Source organism: Physella acuta, unplaced genomic scaffold (assembly GCF_028476545.2).
Source record: "Physella acuta isolate Inbredline_101_S28 unplaced genomic scaffold, ASM2847654v3 ptg000245l, whole genome shotgun sequence".
Lineage (NCBI taxonomy): Eukaryota > Metazoa > Mollusca > Gastropoda > Physidae > Physella > Physella acuta.
This window is the reverse complement of record NW_026731764.1, coordinates 588,753-610,304: the sequence shown is the minus strand read 5'-3', so window position 1 is coordinate 610,304 and position 21,552 is coordinate 588,753.

Genomic DNA, 21,552 nt, shown 5'->3' with positions numbered 1-21,552 from the left:
ACATATAGGGAATGGCTTTAAGAACATGTCACATACAGTGGATGGCTTTAAGAACATGTCACATACAGGATATGGCTTTAAGGACATGCCACATACAGTGGATGACTTTAAGAACATGTCACTTACAGGGGATGGTTTTAAGAACATGTCACATACAGGGGATGTCTTTAAGAACATGTTACCTACAGGCGATGGCTTTCAGAACACCCTACTATATAAACGCACATGTGCGCTTTTCCCTCTGTAACCCTTTGTCCGAGGTTATGAGATGAGATTCTTCAGCAATCCTTGGCGACTTGAAAAAAATACTGTTTATACAAAATGAATAAAGTTAAAGTTATAAAAAAAACATACCAATCAATTGTATTACTTAATGCGCTGAAATTATAACAATAATTATGCTACTAGCAAAGAATGATAGCATGGAAAAACTTGAAATACTGTAATCAAGGGGAGAGAAGCAATCTCCGGAGATTTTATTTTCGTCCCTCTTGTCTTTTTCATTCTAAAATTCATTCTTATATGTTGCACCCGACCACCATCATGATTATCAATTTTTTATTTGGACGGTAAGTAGCTGGCATTGCAAAATAGGGTGTGTTTGTTTTACATCGTTTTTTAATATTCCTAATTCTCCCACTTACCGCTTTACACGCTATACACCCAGCTAATGGGAAAATCTGGGTTGAAAACATCCTGTCTATTATCAAATCACAGAAGATTTAGAGCCTATTATAGTCGATATATATATGTAACGGTTTGCTCAAATGTATTTTCTACTATTTTATATCTACTCTTTCAATGATGGATTCTTGTTATTTCTACTGTGTAAATAAAGTTTTCTAGTTATGCAAAAAAAAAAAAAAAAAAAAAAAAAAAAAAAAAAAAAAGAAAAGTTGGGCCGATAAGTTGAAGAAACGAGAGCAGCAGATGCCAGATCTAATCCCTCGTGTTTCTGTTCTCATGTGGTTAAGTGGAACTTGCGGGTTGGTGACATTGACGATGTCGTTTGTTTTTAAGATAACGGGTTCTCTTTCTTGGTTTCTTAGATTGGGATAGGGCATAGATAACATCTTTCACTCTCGGAGAATGGGTTGGATTTGTGAGTATATGTACGAGAGAGGGGGAGGCGTGAGTATTTAGAAAGTGATGTCACATAGCATTTATTTTAAAATAGAAGTACAAGTGCTGCAAACTTGTTTATATATATATATATATATATATATATATATATATATATATATATATATATATATATATATATATATATATATATATATATGATTTTTTTGTAGGAGCATAGAACAATTGATGTTATTTTAGGGTGGATAGGGTCTTTTGCGGTAGGGAATAATGGAATATTGGGAGAGCCTGACGTCATTTGTGAACGACTTCTATGTGTATTTATAGCTCGGTTTTAGCACGGCTAATACGCTCTTTATTTTCTCACATGCTAAAGTTGTTTGAAGAAATGAAGAAATTCTCACAATGAGAAAAACACTTTCTGCTACAACTAGTAAAAAATCTGCTTATATTTTTAATAACGGGCTTGCGATTATACTTACAGTTTCCTAGAGAAGCGTGGGAATGACATAATCAACAACAAAACGCATCATGTGACTTGCCCTTTCCTAATCAACCAGAACTCTTTACAAACGAAAAATGACCAGCAGATATCCAGCTTGCAGTTAGTGGGTAACTTGCAGAACCTTTTTCTACAAATCAATGCCAACGTGGCAAGCCATGCAATTCAAATTCATTTACTTTTTAACTTCACCCTAGCATGTTTTATCTAGATATGTAGTTTCCTCTGCAATCATTTCATATTGAATATAAGCCAGTCATCTATTTATTTCATACACAAAAAGCTTATCTAAAATCGAATTCCTGCTTTCATTAGATTTACTTATTAAAAAAATCCAACTCATCGCTTGATGTCAGCATGTTTTTTTAAAGGGCCATAACCAAGACTAATTTATTTGCGTTTAATGGAGTTTAAAATTAGCAGCTTCATAAAATTTGAAGTACAAATTTATCTAGAAACTTCTGAGGTTGCTTTATAATCAAGCAAGAAGCGGGTTTATCAAATAATAATAATAATAATGGCCGCAGCAACGTTTGAAACCAGTCCACATGGAGTTGTCGTTTCTTACCGCTGTAATTAGAATATTGCGTGTAATTGTATCATTGGCTAAAAATAGCTGCGTAGTGACGCACAGAAATGGACGCAGTTTTTAATGAACTGTTAATACGGAGTCTAATAACTAATTACATTCATCAAAAATATGAGTCTGATACTAAATAATCTTTTTCAATTATAGAAAAAGCAACGATAATCGATATTTTGGTTGATTTAGTTTAAAAAATAAATGCATTAAACACAAAGAAATAAAATAACCCTGAAATTTTGTACACACACACACTGAGCACGCTTGATTCTGTAAAGATTAGTATTTCATCTGTCCCCAAAAATATGGAAGAAGCTAATTAAAATATGTGAGCATGCACCGTCTGAAAACTTCTAAAAAGGCAATTTTTTAAAGTAATGTATCAGACAACCCACAAAGTGTTGGGTACAGAGACAGCGATGAGACAACCCAGAACGTATTGGGTACAGAGACAGATATCAGACAACCCAGAAAGTGTTGGGTACAGAGACAGATATCAGACAACCCAGAAAGTGTTGGGTACAGAGACAGATATCAGACAACCCAGAAAGTGTTGGGTACAGAGACAGATATCAGACAACCCAGAAAGTGTTGGGTACAGAGACAGATATCAGACAACCCAGAAAGTGTTGGGTACAGAGACAGATATCAGACAACTCAGAAAGTGTTGGGTACAGAGACAGATATCTGACAACCCTGAAAGTGTTGGGTACAGAGACAGATATCAGACAACCCACAAAGTGTTGGGTACAGAGACAGATATCTGACAACCCAGAAAGTGTTGGGTACAGAGACAGCGATGAGACAACCCAGAACGTATTGGGTACAGAGACAGATATCAGACAACACAGAAAGTGTTGGGTACAGAGACAGATATCTGACAACCCAGAAAGTGTTGGGTACAGAGACAGCGATGAGACAACCCAGAACGTATTGGGTACAGAGACAGATATCAGACAACCCAGAAAGTGTTGGGTACAGAGACAGCGATGAGACAACCCAGAACGTATTGGGTACAGAGACAGATATCAGACAACCCAGAAAGTGTTGGGTACAGAGACAGATATCAGACAGACAACCCAGAAAGTGTTGGGTACAGAGACAGATATCAGACAACCCAGAAAGTGTTGTGTACAGAGACAGATATCAGACAACCCAGAAAGTGTTGGGTACAGAGACAGATATCTGACAACCCAGAAAGTGTTGGGTACAGAGACAGATATCTGACAACCCAGAAAGTGTTGGGTACAGAGACAGATATCAGACAACCCAGAAAGTGTTGGGTACAGAGACAGATATCTGACAACCCAGAAAGTGTTGGGTACAGAGACAGATATCAGACAACCCAGAAAGTGTTGGGTACAGAGACAGCGATGAGACAACCCAGAACGTATTGGGTACAGAGACAGATATCAGACAACCCAGAAAGTGTTGGGTACAGAGACAGATATCAGACAGACAACCCAGAAAGTGTTGGGTACAGAGACAGATATCAGACAACCCAGAAAGTGTTGTGTACAGAGACAGATATCAGACAACCCAGAAAGTGTTGGGTACAGAGACAGATATCTGACAACCCAGAAAGTGTTGGGTACAGAGACAGATATCTGACAACCCAGAAAGTGTTGGGTACAGAGACAGATATCAGACAACCCAGAAAGTGTTGGGTACAGAGACAGATATCTGACAACCCAGAAAGTGTTGGGTACAGAGACAGATATCAGACAACCCAGAAAGTGTTGGGTACAGAGACAGATATCAGACAGACAACCCAGAAAGTGTTGGGTACAGAGACAGATATCAGACAACCCAGAAAGTGTTGGGTACAGAGACAGATATCTGACAACCCAGAAAGTGTTGGGTACAGAGACAGATATCAGACAACCCAGAAAGTGTTGGGTACAGAGACAGATATCAGACAACCCAGAAAGTGTTGGGTACAGAGACAGATATCAGACAACCCAGAAAGTGTTGGGTACAGAGACAGATATCAGACAACCCAGAAAGTGTTGGGTACAGAGACAGATATCAGACAACCCAGAAAGTGTTGGGTACAGAGACAGATATCAGACAACCCAGAAAGTGTTGGGTACAGAGACAGATATCAGACAACCCAGAAAGTGTTGGGTACAGAGACAGATATCAGACAACCCAGTGTAAACACAACTCAGCTTCATCTCTGAAATCTGATCTGACCCCCGGGATCCCCTACCCTCTCGGTACGCACACATTGCTCTAATGCTGTTAAAAGCAGACGAGATCGGGTGTCTTGTGTTTGAACAACGACAACTTCCGCTTCCGGTCGTCTGCTCAAAGGGCGCACGCTAAATATTGACCAATCGTAATGTAATGCAAAAAAAAAAAAGTATTGTTGCTTGCTTTTTTTCTCTTTCTGACTTCGCGAATCGTGAGGTTTCAAAGTTGAGGATTGCTGATGCTTTGAATAAGTTGATAAAACAGGGAAGGGATTGATGGAATGTGGAGGGAATGTCGACTTAATGCCAACAGGGAAGGGGTGGATAAAATGTGTAGGGAATGTCGACTTAATGCCAACAGGGAATGGGTTGATAAAAAGTGGAGGGAATGTCGGCTTAAGTTAATGCCAACAGGGAAGAGGTTGATAAAATGTGGAGGGAATGTCGACTTAAGTTAATGCCAACAGGGAAGAGGTTGATAAAATGTGGAGGGAATGTCGACTTAAGTTAATGCCAACAGGGAAGGGGTTGATAAAATGTGGAGGGAATGTCGACAATGCTAACAGGGAAGGGGTTGATAAAATGTGGAGGGAATGTCGACTTAATGCCAAAGGGAAGGGGTTGATAAAATGTGGAGGGAATGTCGACTGAATGCCAAAGGGAAGGGGCTGATAAAATGTGGAGGGAATGTCGACTTAATGCCAACAGGGAAGAGGTTGATAAAATGTGGAGGGAATTGTCGACCTAAGTTAATGCTAACAGGGAAACAAATTAGCATGCTAGACGTCGCAGAACTGAGGAAACTACACAGCTACAGTAATGCCTATTGATCGTCTGCTGGCTCCTTGCTCATGCAGTACCTCGACCAGGGAATGAGTTCAACTCTGGAAACACCAGCCAGGACTAATCCAATCGGCTACCAATTCAAGAAACTAACCTTAAAGAAATGGTAACCAGACCCCAGAACATTTTCACTGATAATTCTCGGGGAAATTCGTTTTTTTTTGTCCGTTCACTTAAAGTACAAGACTAAGACTGTCAGCGGTATCCTAATTTATTTGTGTTTTTTTTCTCGCCAACTAATCCCTGATAGTTTATTTACTGGGCTCTGCATCAAAACTGAAACCATGTATTAAAGACAGATATCTTTTTACCACCACCATTAAACCTATCAAACCTATAGGTTATATGTTGGCCCAGTACGCCACCACCATCAAACCTACATATTATATGTTGGCTTAAAGCACCCCCACCATCAAACCTACATATAATATGTTGGCTTAAAGCACCCCCACCATCCAACCTACAGGTTATATGTTGGCCCAGTACGACAGTCCCATCAAACCTACAAGTTATATGTTGGCCCATGGCGCCACCACCATCAAACCTACAGGTTATATGTTGGCCCAGGGCGCCACCACCATCAAACCTACAGGTTATATGTTGGCCCAGGGCGCCACCACCATCAAACCTACAGGTTATATGTTGGCCCAGGGCGCCACCACCATCAAACCTACAGGTTATATGTTGGCTCGACTACTATGATGCCACTATCTAAACCATACAATGTCTGTAGGCCCAGGTTGCCACCAATTCCCACTGATCCCAAGCTATCAAAGCCACTGTTACCAAGCTCTACACAAACGCTCATACAATGATCGTAAAATGCATGAGAACCGGCCCTAGATTCCGCTACAAGAAGAAAATAACGATTTTTTCCCTCTAATCCCGCAGGTTTTTCTGGCCAGTCTGTTTCAATGTCATCCCTCGATTTCCTTTAGATAACCATTTCCGGGGCATTTGTCTTCTGCTGCGCGGTATTCTAATCAGGTGTTTAGGAAACTATTTGCATGCTATTGCGATCTCATTTCTTGTTTTTATTTAGTCGACAATTTATTCCTCGTTACAACATGGAAATCAGCCTGAATTTCAAGCAGGAAGTACTTAAACAAGGACAGACCAGGCGGAATTTGTGTTAACTTTAGTATGTCAGAACCAGTTCTTAAATAGGTGTCGAACTTTGCTTCGGATGCTATTTTTACTTGTACTCGTAGGCCTACAATTAACATTTCACATTGGAAATAAATGTAAGCGGTTACTATATTTGATCTTTGTCAAATAGAAGCCACACTTCACATATTCCCACGAAAACCGTATAAGAAAGCGACACAAAATCACATTCTTGAAGATGCTATGGAAATCGCCGTAAACTAACAAAAGCATCCACCTCTGCATTGATCCTTTGAAAATAATAGCGCCAACAGTAGCTTTTTGACGATAAGTAAAGCTAGAATAATTGGTTTCCTTGAATGAACGAAACTACAATTTTAGACACCAAGCAAAGCATTAAAATATTGCTCTTCCGTACCGTTTCGCATTTTTCCCTAAGCGACTTTTAAGAACGTAATTCTTATAAAATATTAATTTCTTTGAAAAATTCACGTCTGCTGTCGTTTTATTTTGTTTAATCTTCTGCGTGGGCTGGAATTGTTAATGAGTCATAGAAAAGACTACTCCGGGACGATGAGTTAATTTTTTTTTTTTTTGAAGCTTCGTTTATTCAAATGAATCAGGCGTTTTTCCCTTAGTTATTTAAAAGTTAGCCAACTTAATTAAAGGACGAATGACGCACGCAAGACGTGACCCTCAGTTCGCTAGAGGTCTCACACATTTATAATTATGTAATCAGCAGACAGATTCATAGAAAATAAATTAGATAAATCAAACGCGGATTCGTTTTTTAATAATCAAAACGTAGTTTGAAATATATAGATATTAATATAAGTAGTTTGTAGCTAAGAGTTACGATTAGCCTCAGATTCTGACTCATTACGTCACAGCAGCAGACACTGATATCGGCATCATCATCATTCCTGTGGACACCTGTTTAGCTTAGGATTATAACCACACCTCTCAATCGTATCCCGTTCTGGACGATTCCTTCAAGTGTTTCTTCCAGACTTTTTTCTCAGGTCCGGGGAGGGAGGGGGGGGGGGGGGCATTTGAAATTTTCGGGTGGCGGACTAAATTTGATAAAAGTATATAAGGGAATCCAGGAAGAAACTCTCCTTCAAGTTGGGTCCACGACACCCCGGCTGCTTCAGCTTCACTGACAGTTGACCTTTACAAGTTTTTTTCTTGCTGTCCTCTATCTTTAGGGAATTCCATCCTAGTGTCTGTTTGGTGATGCTGCTAGTAGGTTTACGCAGTGTGTACAATCCTGATATTGACAGGAAGCCTGTTTTTAAAATAAAATATTAACGGAACGTTAAGGATTAAAAAGCAACTATAAATAAGCATGAAAAATAATCTTCATAAATGATGTAGATTAATGTAGATAATTTAAGATAAAGACTGTTAGAACTGATCACGGGGGTTAGAACATACTCACATACTGGTACGCCAAGAACAAAAACCAGATGTGTTTGTACTTAAAGGTCCTGTTCAGATGGGTTGAGAAGTTGTCCTTCATAATCATATAGATCAGTGGTTCCCAACCTTTTTCGAGTGGCGACCCCCTTTTATAACAGTAAGTGACCCGCGACCCCCATAGAATTAAAAAGCCGAAATTAGTATGGAAATTAATAAGCACTAAAATAAGATTTTCTAGTAAACTTTCAATATGAACTACTCTTGATAACTATTTTGATAGCATGAGTAAAATTGCATACTATTCACTAAACCTTCGTGGTTAAGTTTTAAATTTTTAAAAATTTTTGTTAACGCCAACCTATGTCATTATAAGTATCATAATTTTGTTTTTAATCGAAGAATAGTGTTGAAAATATATTCTCGAAAAGTCAATCAATTTTACACAATCAGATTCATCTACCACACCGCAGAGTTTCTCAAATTTACAATATTTCCAAGATTTATTTTCTTTACCGATTTTGCAGCTTTGATAAAAATGCCCCGAGATTATCATGGAAAGTTATAATATTCGTTCATTTTCCCTGAAGCTTCAGGTTATGCTTATCTTGATGTTCGAACACATCTGCTAGGTATGATACTTTCTCCAACCACTCTATGTCGTTTTAGGTATACCAAAAGGTCTTGTTTCCTCTGCACTTCCATGAACAATTTGATTTCAGATTTCAATTCAAAAACACGATTCACAACATTTCGTTTGACAGCCAGCGTACTGTAGTGTAGAAGAGCAAAACCCCGTGATCTATATTAATGTTTTTGCTCAGTTCTTTGAAGGCTCCAGATTTTATATAATTTACGACTTATACTAGCAATGGACTCTTGATGTCGATTGGTAAGGGCAGTGTTTAGGGAGCTAAAGCTTTTCTGTTTTCTGAAAGCCCGATTTTGAGCTAAACATAGATGGCGCACCATCAGTACAAACCTCCACAGCCGTTCTAACCCAATTTAATCATCCAGTTTCAAAAAAGGTATTTATTTTCTCCATGCTATCTTCACAAAAGAGCAACTTTTCTTTGCTATCATCCGCATGAATATAGACACAGACCAGCAACTGCGAACACGAACTCACGTCTGTTGATTTATCAACTTGAAAAGCAAACAATGGTGAAAGCTTTATTTCAATAAAAATGTGTTATTTAACATTTACGTACATGCAGAGTTTGATGAGATTTTCTCCTATTGTTTTTTTTATTTTGCTTGGCATTTTCTATCGCGACTTCATTTGATGCTTGACTAATGCTGGTGAAAACTTCCTGTTCGATCGAGTCTCTGGCGTTTGCCAATAGCTTCTTACCGACGAAAGAACTCCATATATTTTTTGGTGTGTTCCGAATGACTCGTCTCAAATGACGTTTTAGTTTTGAAGATTTCATAGATTCGTGACTGAGAACAACTTTGTACAGTGCGCTTTGTTTCTTCTCTATAACATTTCCAGTGATGTTAATGAAGCCGAATTTCAAAAAATCTTCTAAATATCTATGTTTTGTTTCAAATTACTAAGGTTTAGTATACCAGTTGGCGACCCCCCAGAAAGACCTTCGCGACCCCCAGGGGGGTCGCGACCCCCAGGTTGGGAACCCGTGATATAGATAGAATAAACAATAATTCGTTTCAAGAATTGCAGCTTTCAGTGCCCACTGAGAATTAAACTTAACAAAAACAATTTGGTTGATTATAAAATATTTTCAGACTAAATCCAACTCGGAGACTGGGTGTATGTAGCCATAATAAACCCACATACAACCGCTTTCTAAAGGGAGATTAGTTCTACGCCTAAACAAAATAACGAGCGTTATTTTAAATTATAATCCTCATATATCAGGGACACCATCTTCTAATGAAAGCCAAAAATACCAGTGTGTCTTTTGTGAGCAGGTTTTGTCAGTCTGTAGCCCGTGATGAACACAAAACCCACACATTAGCTCCAAACAATTTTTATAATGCTCGACCTATGAGAGCTTACTAAAATAGATGTTTTATTGTGACGAATCTAAATGGCGAAATGATTATTTAAATGAGACACAAAGGGAGGTACTTGGGAAGAGAGCTAATAAATCTAATACATAAGGGAGACATTATATGAGGAATTAGAAATAACTTTAATGACAGCTGTTTCCGTACAGTTGATAAATGACTGTAAGAGGCGTAGTTTGAAAGGGAGTACCCCAGTGGCGTAGGCAGCTATCTATCATGTGAAAGGGTTCCTAGCACCATAACACCCCTAGCCTACGCCTTTAGACAACAATAACTAGCTGGTTCTTTCATTTGAAACGAAAACCAATCTCATCACAATCCTCAATATAATCCTCATTACAATCCCCATTACAATCCTCATTACAATCTCAATACAATCCTCATCACAATCCTCATCACAATCCTCATCACAATCTTATCATAATCCTAATCACAACCCTCATTACAATCTCATCACAATACTCACCACAATCCTCTCACACTCAGAGAAATGAAACAAAAACTCGAATCAATACTAACCACTACTGTCCAGGGAAACCACTCTAGCCCTACTTACTTTATCTAGCCGGCACATTAACTTATCTAATATTTCTTGAGTGTTTACTAAATTTCCTAGATCTTTTTTGTTTATTGGTGGGGATGGTGTTGGGTGGGGAGGGAAGATGGTGTCATAAGACCGAAACTTTGTTGAGGAAAAATTCTCGGGGGTGGTACCTTTGTGTACCACTAAATTTGTATCATGAAACTAAAACACATATAGGGATAAAACAAAAGCTGTGTTTTTTTTTTTACTAAACACTGCTCAACTGGTTTTCCTTATCTTCTTAAACAGCCTTCACCATCACATTCACATTTTAACAATCACATTTACATTCACATTTTAACAACATACACATTCACATTTTAACAACCACCACATCTTCATTTTAGCAACCACTATCACATTCACATTTTAACAACCACTATCACATTCACATTTTGACATCCATCACATTCACATTTTAACAACCATCACATTCACATTTTAACAACCACCATCACATTCACATTTTAACAACCACCATCACATTCACATTTTAACAACCACCATCACATTCACATTTTAACAACCACCATCACATTCACATTTTAACAACCACCATCACATTCACATTTTAAAAACCACCATCACATTCACATTTTAACAACCACCATCACATTCACATTTTAACTACCACCATCACATTCACATTTTAACAACCACCATCACATTCACATTTTAACAACCACCATCACATTCACATTTTAACAACCACCATCACATTCACATTTTAACAACCACCATCACATTCACATTTTAACAACCACCATCACATTCACATTTTAACAACCACCATCACATTCACATTTTAACAACCACCATCACATTCACATTTTAACAACCACCATCACATTCACATTTTAACAACCACCATCACATTCACATTTTAACAACCACCATCACATTCACATTTTAACAACCACCATCACATTCACATTTTAACAACCACCATCACATTCACATTTTTAACAACCACCATCACATTCCCACATCCACTTCCCACTTCCACTCACCACCCCATCCTTGTAGACAGCCAGGAGGAATAACTCTCGTCTCTTGTTTCTTTTACAGCACAATGCACTTGAATGTGAGTAGAGTTAGCCCCCCTATCAATCAGAGCGAATAAGCCCAAGTCTTCGGCTCATGAATATTAACGTGTGGAGCTACTGCAGGGGTAAGGGAAGATATGATGCCCTCGTATTTCTCCACTTTATTTAGCTTTATGTGTAATGCATCTATTGCGTGGGGGAAAGTTTCCTATTGCGCACTCAGAATTACTTCTAAAAATAGCCTTGTTGTAGAGGTTCCCAGAAAAACAAAACGGAACAGACAAAGGCGCAACCGAAAATTGCGCAAACAAAAAAAAAATGCGCAAATGCAAACTCAAACAAATATTTTTATTTTGTTGACTTTTAGTGAAATGCTGTTTTATTGTGTTACATTTTACACGACTGTTTATTTTTTGCTAAAGTCTTTTAGTTATCGATTAAAAAATAAATTCAATGCGGTCTTTTTTTCTGCGCACTTATCCGCTGCGCAAATTACGTTGCGCATTTTTCTGGTCACCTGTAGTATCTTGTTTAAAAATAGAACCACATGACACGTTAACTACGTCACAGATTTCTAGCGTGTTGTGCTAGAAATTAATGGGAAGTTGCCATTGGTTAAAATTAATAGTTTTTGTCCAACTAAATATCTGGGGTGATCTTTAAGGTATTCTCCACAATACTGACTGGTTAGTGATTCGTTTTATAGCCCTGCCCTTGTTTGGGCCAATTTTGAATCTACGTTTTTCAAAATTTTTCGTATGATAACTCTATTTATGATATTGTACCAAACATTCAAACGTGGAGATGGGGTGTGGGTGTTGTTAGAAAAAACAGAGCAGACCCGCATAGTGTATGGCCAGACAGGCGCTAGAAAAGACGCCAATCCAAAAATAAACATGGGGGTCTGAGTTTGAAAATAATCAAAACATACTAGAATAGATGCGGCCATAGGAGTTGTCCCTCGCTATATAGTTGCGGTCCTTGGTCTATTATTATACTTGTGAGCAAAAACAGTATGTAAATCTGTATATTGGACGTAAAGTAATATGTTTATATGTTGTAATGGTTTGTGTTCCGAATACTCGAATAATCACTGATTGGGAGAATTGGCATTTTTAGACAATTTTCAGTCTACGATATCACAAACACACGTTCACAAATATTCTTTCATAAAATTATTCAAGACAGCCTGTCTAAACAAATAAGGCTCAACAATTATATTAAAAACGAGCTGACCCGCGACGTAGCATACGCCGCCATCTAGTTGTTTTATTTTTGTGCTTTTCAGTAATTCATAATTTGTGAATTCGACAGTACCAAATGCTGCCACTGAAAATATTTGCTTTAAAACACTATCAGTTGCTCGTTAAGGACGATAACCCCCTCCCCTTTCCCCCAACCCCCCCCCCTACGTGAAAGCAGCCTCCTCTTAGTTACCTCCCCTAAGTTTAAGATAGTTTCAAACTAAATTATCTGCCCCTAATAGCCGTCACTAAACCCGGCTCCACGATTGTAAATATTAAGCGTGAACCACAGCTCACCAGACCATGTAGGGGTGGGGGTGGTTGCGATATGCCTAGAGAGGAAGAGAGGGGACTGCAAGGCGCGCTTACAGCTTGTTTTCTAACGTCTCCAAGAAGAGTATTATATATAACGAGCCGACCCGCGGTGTATCATATGCCGCTATTTAGTTGTTGTTTTTTCTACTTCTCAGTAATTCATAATTTGTGAATTCGACAGTAACAATACTGCCACTGAAAATATTTGCTTTACAACACTAACCCCCCCCCCCTCCCGTGAAAGCAGTTTAAAATCGTTTCAAACTAAATTATCTGCCCCTAATAGCCGTCAGCAAACACGGCTTTGTTAAATGTAAACAGCTTGAACCACAGCTCACCAGACCATGTGAGGGGGTGGGGGGTGGTAGCGACAGAGAGGAAGAGAGGGGATTGCAAGGCGCGTTTGCAGCTTGTTAACACGTTTTTCTTAACTCAGCTTCGCGTTTGTTTGTTTGTTTGGATGTTTGTTGTTAAAATTGACATCGAAAATTAGCCCACTTCTGATTGCTCTAGAGATCTGAAATTTGGCATGTAGGCTACTTTCGCCTAACAATTTCAGATGCAATCATAAAAACTAGCAATTAGAGACCGTAATTAGCTTAATTTAATTACGCCCCAAGGACCATAAAATTGAGGACATGATTTCTAAAGATACCGACAAGACTGGAGGCCTATTGACACAGTTACTTCGGCCCCAATCGATGTGAGCGCGCTGGCCGTGATCGTATATCGGTTAGTACTTCGCGTTGTGGCAGCGACAACCCAGGTTCGAATCCTGGTTGCTCAAGATTTTTAGTCCGTGTATTTATAAACACTTAGTCAAGTCATACTTAATCAAGTCATTAGATAAAGTAGAAAATAAACTATATAAAAAACTTTTAAAAAAACCACGTTTTTCATGTGTAGCAACGGACTAAAAAGGAGAAAATAAAATACTTAAAAAAAACTTTTTAAAAAACCACGTTTTTCTTGTGGACTAAAAAGTAGAAAATAAATTTTCATACATTTGATGACAAAAAACGTGGGTCGGGCAGATGGGTCGGGAAATTTGATGGTGAACGTACCCACGTTTTTTGTCATCAAATGTATGAAAATTTATTTTCTACTTTTTAGTCCACAAGAAAAACGTGGTTTTTTAAAAAGTTTTTTTTAAGTATTTTATTTTCTAACGGCTCACAGAAGAGAATTATATATACGAGCCGACCCGCTGCGTATCATACGCCGCTATTTAGTTGTTTTATTTTCTACTTTTCAGTAATTCATAATTTGTGAATTCAACAGTACCAATGCTGCCACTGAAAATATTTGCTTTAAAACACTACCCCCCCCTTTCCCCCAACCCCTACCCTACCCCCCCCCCCCCCCCCCCCCGTGAAAGCAGTCTCCTCTTAGTTACCTCCTGTAAGTTTAAAATCGTTTCAAACTAAATTATCTGCCCCTAATAGCCGTCAACAAACGATTTGTAAACATTTAGAGTGAACCACAGCTCACCATATCATGTGGGGGTGGGGTGGGTGTGGTAGTGATAGTGATAGAGAGAAAGAGAGGGGACTGTAAGGAGGCGCTTGCAGCTTGTTTTCTAACGGCTCCCAGAAGAGAATTATATATATAGATAGATACCCTGCCATAATAACCTCCTTTCCCCACGCATCCCAAGACCAGTGAACTCGCTATTCATCCGCCGAAATGAAACGTGCATAAAGTAATCCCATCACAAGCCTCAGTGCAGATCTCGGCATAAAGAACAATACATTACGGCCAGCGTCCGACCATCTAGCTGTAAGGGAAGTAAGCCGGGACTACCATAGCCAAGCGGGACAACTCTCAGCCCATCTCTGCTAATGAGTCTGGCTCTAAAGACGAGTAACCTATTACAGCTCGCTCGAGTTTTCTCTTCCACAAACACGAGCCTCGTTTTGATGGCTCGGGTTGAAAGGTCGGGCCCATCTTTGTACTGTAATGGCATTAGTTTTAACGTCTACTTAAAACGTCTTTGCTATTGACTAGGCTACGTGTGATCTCTAATAGTACTTAATTTTAGTCGTGTTAAAGGGGGGAAATCTAACTTTTCTTAAAGTATTTTTAGCCTAAAATTTAAATCAATTAGAGCCGGAAGCACGTGACGTCATATGTGGTCATTTCTGAAGTGAATATTCCGACTTAATATTTTGTTTGAAAAGATTTTAATGAACTTTAATGTTTGAAGTTTTGTAGTTCCCGTTCCCAACGAGTTCTTCACACGGTTCGGTCTATGTCTGTGAGACAAATAACAGTGGTTCGAGAAAAAGGTGAATTATAAAGAGGCTTCAATAGGAATTTATTGTGATGTTACGATCATTAGTGTACACATTGTGCTGACTGCTTCAATCATTACTAAATTAAAGGTTGGGATTTGATATCATGGCGATATATTGTACGAATTTTTGTGTACTTGTATGGGAATTTTAAAGATTTATTGTATGTACATGTGTGTGATGTTTCACAAATTAGTGTACTTGTATGTGGAATGTTAAGGATCTTTGTGTTTAAGCATACTTGTATATGATGTTAATACAGCAAAATAACTAGTGTCTACACATATATCACAACGACAACAGTTAAATTGAAACTATATTGTTACTGTACCAGACGTTCAAAAGCGGTTTCTTCTAAACAGAATTTTTTGTAATTATTAGCTGAACTTCGTAAACAGAGACACAAGAAACCCCAGAAGACTTGAATTTTTAAAGTAATCGAATCCAATAATTTTAAGCCTATTTTCTCCATCGTATATCGAGTTACCGTTCATAAGCGTTATAAGATTTCAGATGGAGGAACCTTATCCGATGTGAGTCAGCGACTTGTTTTATTTTTGTCTACAGAAGTGAAAACTTTACCCAGAGAAATGGTTGGGTTCGTTTAAATATCATACACTACTTAGTGCTGAAATATAACATTTGTACATCATATGCTACTAAGATATACCGGCAAGTTAAAATATAACATTTATATATCATACGCTACTAGAACTTTACCGGTTGAAATATAGCATATAACATATACGCTACTTAGATATACCGGCAAGTTGAATTATAACATTTATACATCATACGGAACTTAGATATATCGGCACGTTGAACTATAACATTTATACATCATAAGCTACTAGAAATATACCGGCAAGCTGAAATCTAACATCAATAAAGACTTGCGTAAGTAACTTAAAAACACAATGAATACAGTTGGCTCAACGACGGGACTCAAGAAATTCATTAAAGCTGGCACTTTAGAAAATGGTGTATTCATCTGTCCATTTAAATTTTGATGGTATCATTAAAGCTGTCCCATCATGGCGTTATTAAAGTTGGACCTTTAAACTATCGCATTATTAAAGTTGGTACTTTAAATAATGGCTTTACTAAAGTTGGCCCTTTATACGATGGCTTTTTTAAAGTTGGCCGTTTAAATGATGGCCTTACTAAAGTTGGCCCTTTAAATGATGGCCTTTCAAAATTTGGCCCTTTAAATGATGGCCTTTCAAAAGTTGGCCATTTAAATGAGGGCAAGAGAAACAAAGAACAGCGTCAGAGATAAACTGACAGAAACGTCGCGTCACTCATACTGACAGGTGCCAGGCCAGATTGTGACAACTTAGTCCACGAGTGACATCACATACGCCATGACAACATAGTCCATAACGTGACAACATATTGTGCACCTGTACCAAACACACACACACACAATCATATATATATATATATATATATATATATATATATATATATATATATATATATATATATATATATATATATATATATATATATATATATATATATATATATCGATTTTTTTGCACGATTACAAGACTTTCTCTATACTTCGTATAATACGAGAAAGTAAAAAACGGAAATTTTAAGTTGAATTTGTGATAATTACTTCCCATTTTGTAAATTCATATTTTACCAAGGGATACAACCGAAACTGTATTCAAACAAGTAGTTTAAATTTAGAGATATATTTCAATAGTAACAAAATAAAATAAGCAGATTATGGTTTATTATTTTGTGGAAATTTATGTTTTAAAACTGAATGCTTTTTTGTCTACTATTTATACTTCTTAAATTTTATAAATATCTATGGATTTAAGCTTATATTGAAAACATTAACTGAATTAAATGTATATTTTGTTGAAGAAATATATTCTCAATAAAGTATATATTATCTAGTTACTGGTCACTTTTTTTTGCCATGGAAAATGGCCGATGAAAACAAATCCCCCCAAAAAATAATTAAATAAAAAACAAACAAATCCCTCGAACCACTATTTAATTACACATTTGCATTTTGAGGTTTAAAAATAAAATTTTAATTAGACGTTTTGTATTATATCAATCTATAAGTAAACCATCTTAAATGAATGAAAGTACATGTAAGAAAGAAGTATTACTATTGTAAATCTGTATCAGTCCTTACAAGCCGAAGATGAAAACTGTAATACTAAAGCGAACATGCAAGGCCATCAGACTTTAGAGTAACATCAGACCATAGCGTGACAACAGACTTTAGCGTGACAACAGACCATAGCGTGACAACAGACTTTAGCGTGACAACAGACCATAGCGTGACAACAGATCATCTCGTGACATCAGACTGTAGCGTGACAACACAAGTCAACAAACAACGTGACAGCCCAAGACATCCAGAGGCGTAGCGACCTATTCCGTCGCTCGGGGCGGACTTTCAATTTGGCGCCCAGCTTCCTCCCATATATATATATATATATATATATATATATATATATATATATATATATATATATATATATATATATATATATATATATATATATATATATATATATATATATATATATATGGTAATTTTTATCTGTGAAAAAGCCCCCCCCCCCCTCAGTAGGAAAGGTTTGTGGCGCTTCTTACCAGTTACTATCTTAACCATTTTCTATATACCAGCCTTAAAATTGATATAGAAAAAAAGATAAATCAGTGTAAAGCCTTGTATTAGTTCATTTTCGTAACTTTGACTGTGTATAATTCTATACTTCAGCTTAAAATGAGCTTTTAATTTAATTTTCCTAACCCTTTTGGCCCCCCCCCCTTAGGGTCGGCGCCCGGTGCGGCCGCCCCACCCGCCCTTCCCTAGCTTCGCCACTGAAGACATCCGACAGATATACCAAACTCACCCAAAGCAAGCAGTGGCGGCCACTCCACTCAGCCCACCCCGCCCAGTAAACATTACGTTTAAGATCATCTGCCCGTGTGATCAGAGAGGCTCTGCGGCTCCTGGAAATCTTCAGTTTAAAAAAACAAACATTTAATCTAGAATTATTCCAAGCTAGAAAGATGTGCACCAGTTTTGTAGGCTTGCGCGCGCTGTGCTAAAAAAGGACGGCCTTAACCCTTGTAAATATTTGTCTCAACGGCTTGGCTTTTGCCTTAAACATGGCTTTTAACATTTGGGTTGTACATTAAAATTGAAATGGATATTGCTTGATGATCCATTGACGTTGAAATGGATATTGCTTGATGATACATTGACGTTGAAATGGTTATTGCTTGATGATGCTCTATCACTCCCAATTAAAAATAATAATCATTAAAAAAGTTTAAAAAAACCCACGTTTTCTGATTGAACTAAAAAGTAGAAAATAAATGCTATAGGCCCTACATCACAATAATGCAAGCGATCACTCTACTATAAGCGATCAAAAACGTGGGTCGCCGAAGTAAAAGTTATATTACTATTGATTAGATAATACTATTGACTTTTATTAGGGAGCTTGTAGAGAGTCAACAGTATTAGAAACTGTAAGAAAATCACGGCGCCCCACGTTTTTGCTCGCTTATAGTAGAGTGATCGCTTGCATTATTGTGATGTAGGGCCTATAGCATTTATTTTCTACTTTTTAGTTCAATCAGAAAACGTGGGTTTTTTAAAACTTTTTTAATGATTATTATTTTCTACTTTTTAGTCTTTGTCTGTTTGTTTGCATTAAAATCTTGCTATCGATTTTATCTTTTCACTTTTTTTGGGTAAACGAAGACAACTCGTAAAAAGACAACTCGTAAAAAGACAACTCGTAAAAAGACAACTCGTAAAAAACACGTTGTTTGAATACGTTACTGACTAGAACACATAGATTTGAACCCGTGTCGAGTGGGATAGCAATCGTGTGCCCAACCACTCGACCATATCGTCTCCCCCAAACTGGCCTACCTCCTGTAAGTTTAAACTCGGTTCAAGCTAAATTCTCTGCCCCTAAGCCTGTGGCGACATGTGATCGTTCGCTTCACTGCGCGCGAGGTACGCGTCGCTGGTTTTTTTTTCTAATGGCTAGCAGAGGATAATTATATATATAGATTATATAGCGGTCTAAAATGCTCAATAAAATGTTTCCATTGATCAATTTAGTAATAATAACAATTGAATATTCAATGGTCATCCAAAAGAAAGCTTCCCTGAAAATTTCAGCGCGCTAGCTAACTGGGAAGTGCCAGAAATTTCGATCGCAAGATTTGATTGGAAAGACAAACAGAGAAAGCAAGTTAAAGAAAACGTGGGAAAATGTTGATAAATAATATAAGCAACATTAATATCCAAAGGGATATTAACTGAAGATCTATAGTAACTTAACATTTTAGGGCATCTTGATTTATGGTCGAAGAATATGTGAACTGTATAGGTGCATGTATGTTTGTACATGAGCGTGTATATGTGTATCGTGCACACCTGTATTGAAATTAAAATGAATCTGAAAGATCTGGCTATGGTTAAATATAACTGGCTAGTTCACACAACGCCAACTAGTAAGGGGAGATGACACTTAGGAAGGGAGGTAATTCAACGATCACTTAGTTGTGCAAATAGCAAAATATTATATCGACATGTTTTTAGAGTTTTAGTTAATTGACTGAAACACCGAATCTCTCCCCCACCCCACTGACCCCTACACCCACTGCAACAAGTAATTGATTTTCATATTATATCCTAAACTAACAAAACTCGATGGACCGTTTGAGCTCCAGTGTTGAATCGATCGCTTATCGGTTGTCCGAAAATTGAAAACGGAAATTTTGAGCCAACAAGTGAGGCCTTAAATGGTTGTTGTACTTGGGGCAGTTATAACCAGAGGGGGGGGGGGGGGGAGAGGGGAGAAGGGAGGGTGATAGAGGGAGGGAGATAAGGAGAAAGAAAGATGAAAGAGGGCAAACGAGCATAGAGGGTGAAAGGGTGATAGTGAGAAGGGGAGTACAAATGCGAAGAAATAGAGGGGAAGATGTAGGAGGGAAGGAGGAAGAGGAAAGATAAGAGAGAAGTAGTGAGATGATGGAGGAGGAGAGGGGGGGGAGTGAAGGGAAGGTGATAAGTACAGAGAGAGGAGATAAGAGTAGGTTGTGGATTGTGATTCCACCAAACGATACTGGTGTTAATGACTTGAGGTCAATGCCCACTGGCCGACCCATGACCCGGTCAAAGACGAATCAGATCCAAGAATTTGTTCCAGACTAGTGATTAGAATCTAAAACCTTCTTAACGGTAATTCCCTAGCAATGAAGTATAGCTAATCTACAGTGTGTGTCTGACTCTACTCATGTACCGTCTGAACCCCATAGTCTGATTGGCTGAATCAGACTGGTGGTGTCGGCGTGGTCGTGTTGGTAAAGCTCATGGTTGCTAAACCCAATAGTACCGAACTGCCTTGTAGTTTGTGTTTAGGTGGGCAAAGGCTTTGGAATCACATTTTTTAAAAGAAAAAGAAAAGCAGCTGAAATCGGAGTCAACACATATATGATGCATAACAAGTTGACACGTAATAATTATGTTGGATAAAATACCGTCCAATATCACAATTTAAGAACGAGGAAGAAGAAGTAGACAGACAGACTTGTGTAAAACAGACTTACACCAGACTGAGACCATAAAGACAGTAGCCGTGTGGATTCAAGTGACGTCAGAAGGGATGTTTGTTTATAAGCTATTGTATTGAAGCTACCAAGACACGAGTACACACATAGATCAAGCATGACCCAACCGTTGATACTATGATACCACTTGTGTAGAACCTGTTTGCTCGAATGAATATCCGCATCACTTTTATGGACAGCGTCTTTATAGAGTTCATCGAGAGATATACGTGGGAGGGACGGGGATGGGAGGTACAGAGGACGGTAAATGGTGAGGTGTGGGGGGTGTATACATGTTTATCTTCAGATGTTTATCTCAGACAGGTTAAAAAAACCAAATGAAGAAGTGTTTTTTATTGACATTCACAAGTCTGGTTATGGGTCAAACCTACGTCTTCAGGTTAGCGAACTTCCCGTAGTGTCAAGGTCGTCACATTTTTATATGGCTGAATGAGAGGCTCACTTGATGATAGCATGCGCCTGTTAATTAGATTATGCAAATAATTAGAGGAATCAGCCACTATAGCTTTCAAATGTGTTTGATTATTTTTTTTCTTTATTTTTACTACGTAGCTTCTAATATCTGTAATTTTGTTTTCCGTGTTTAGTGTGTAGATTGTTATTGTTAATGGTATACGTTCTCTACTCATATAGGCCTACTGTGTTATCTGTACAAACCTTTATAGTGTAA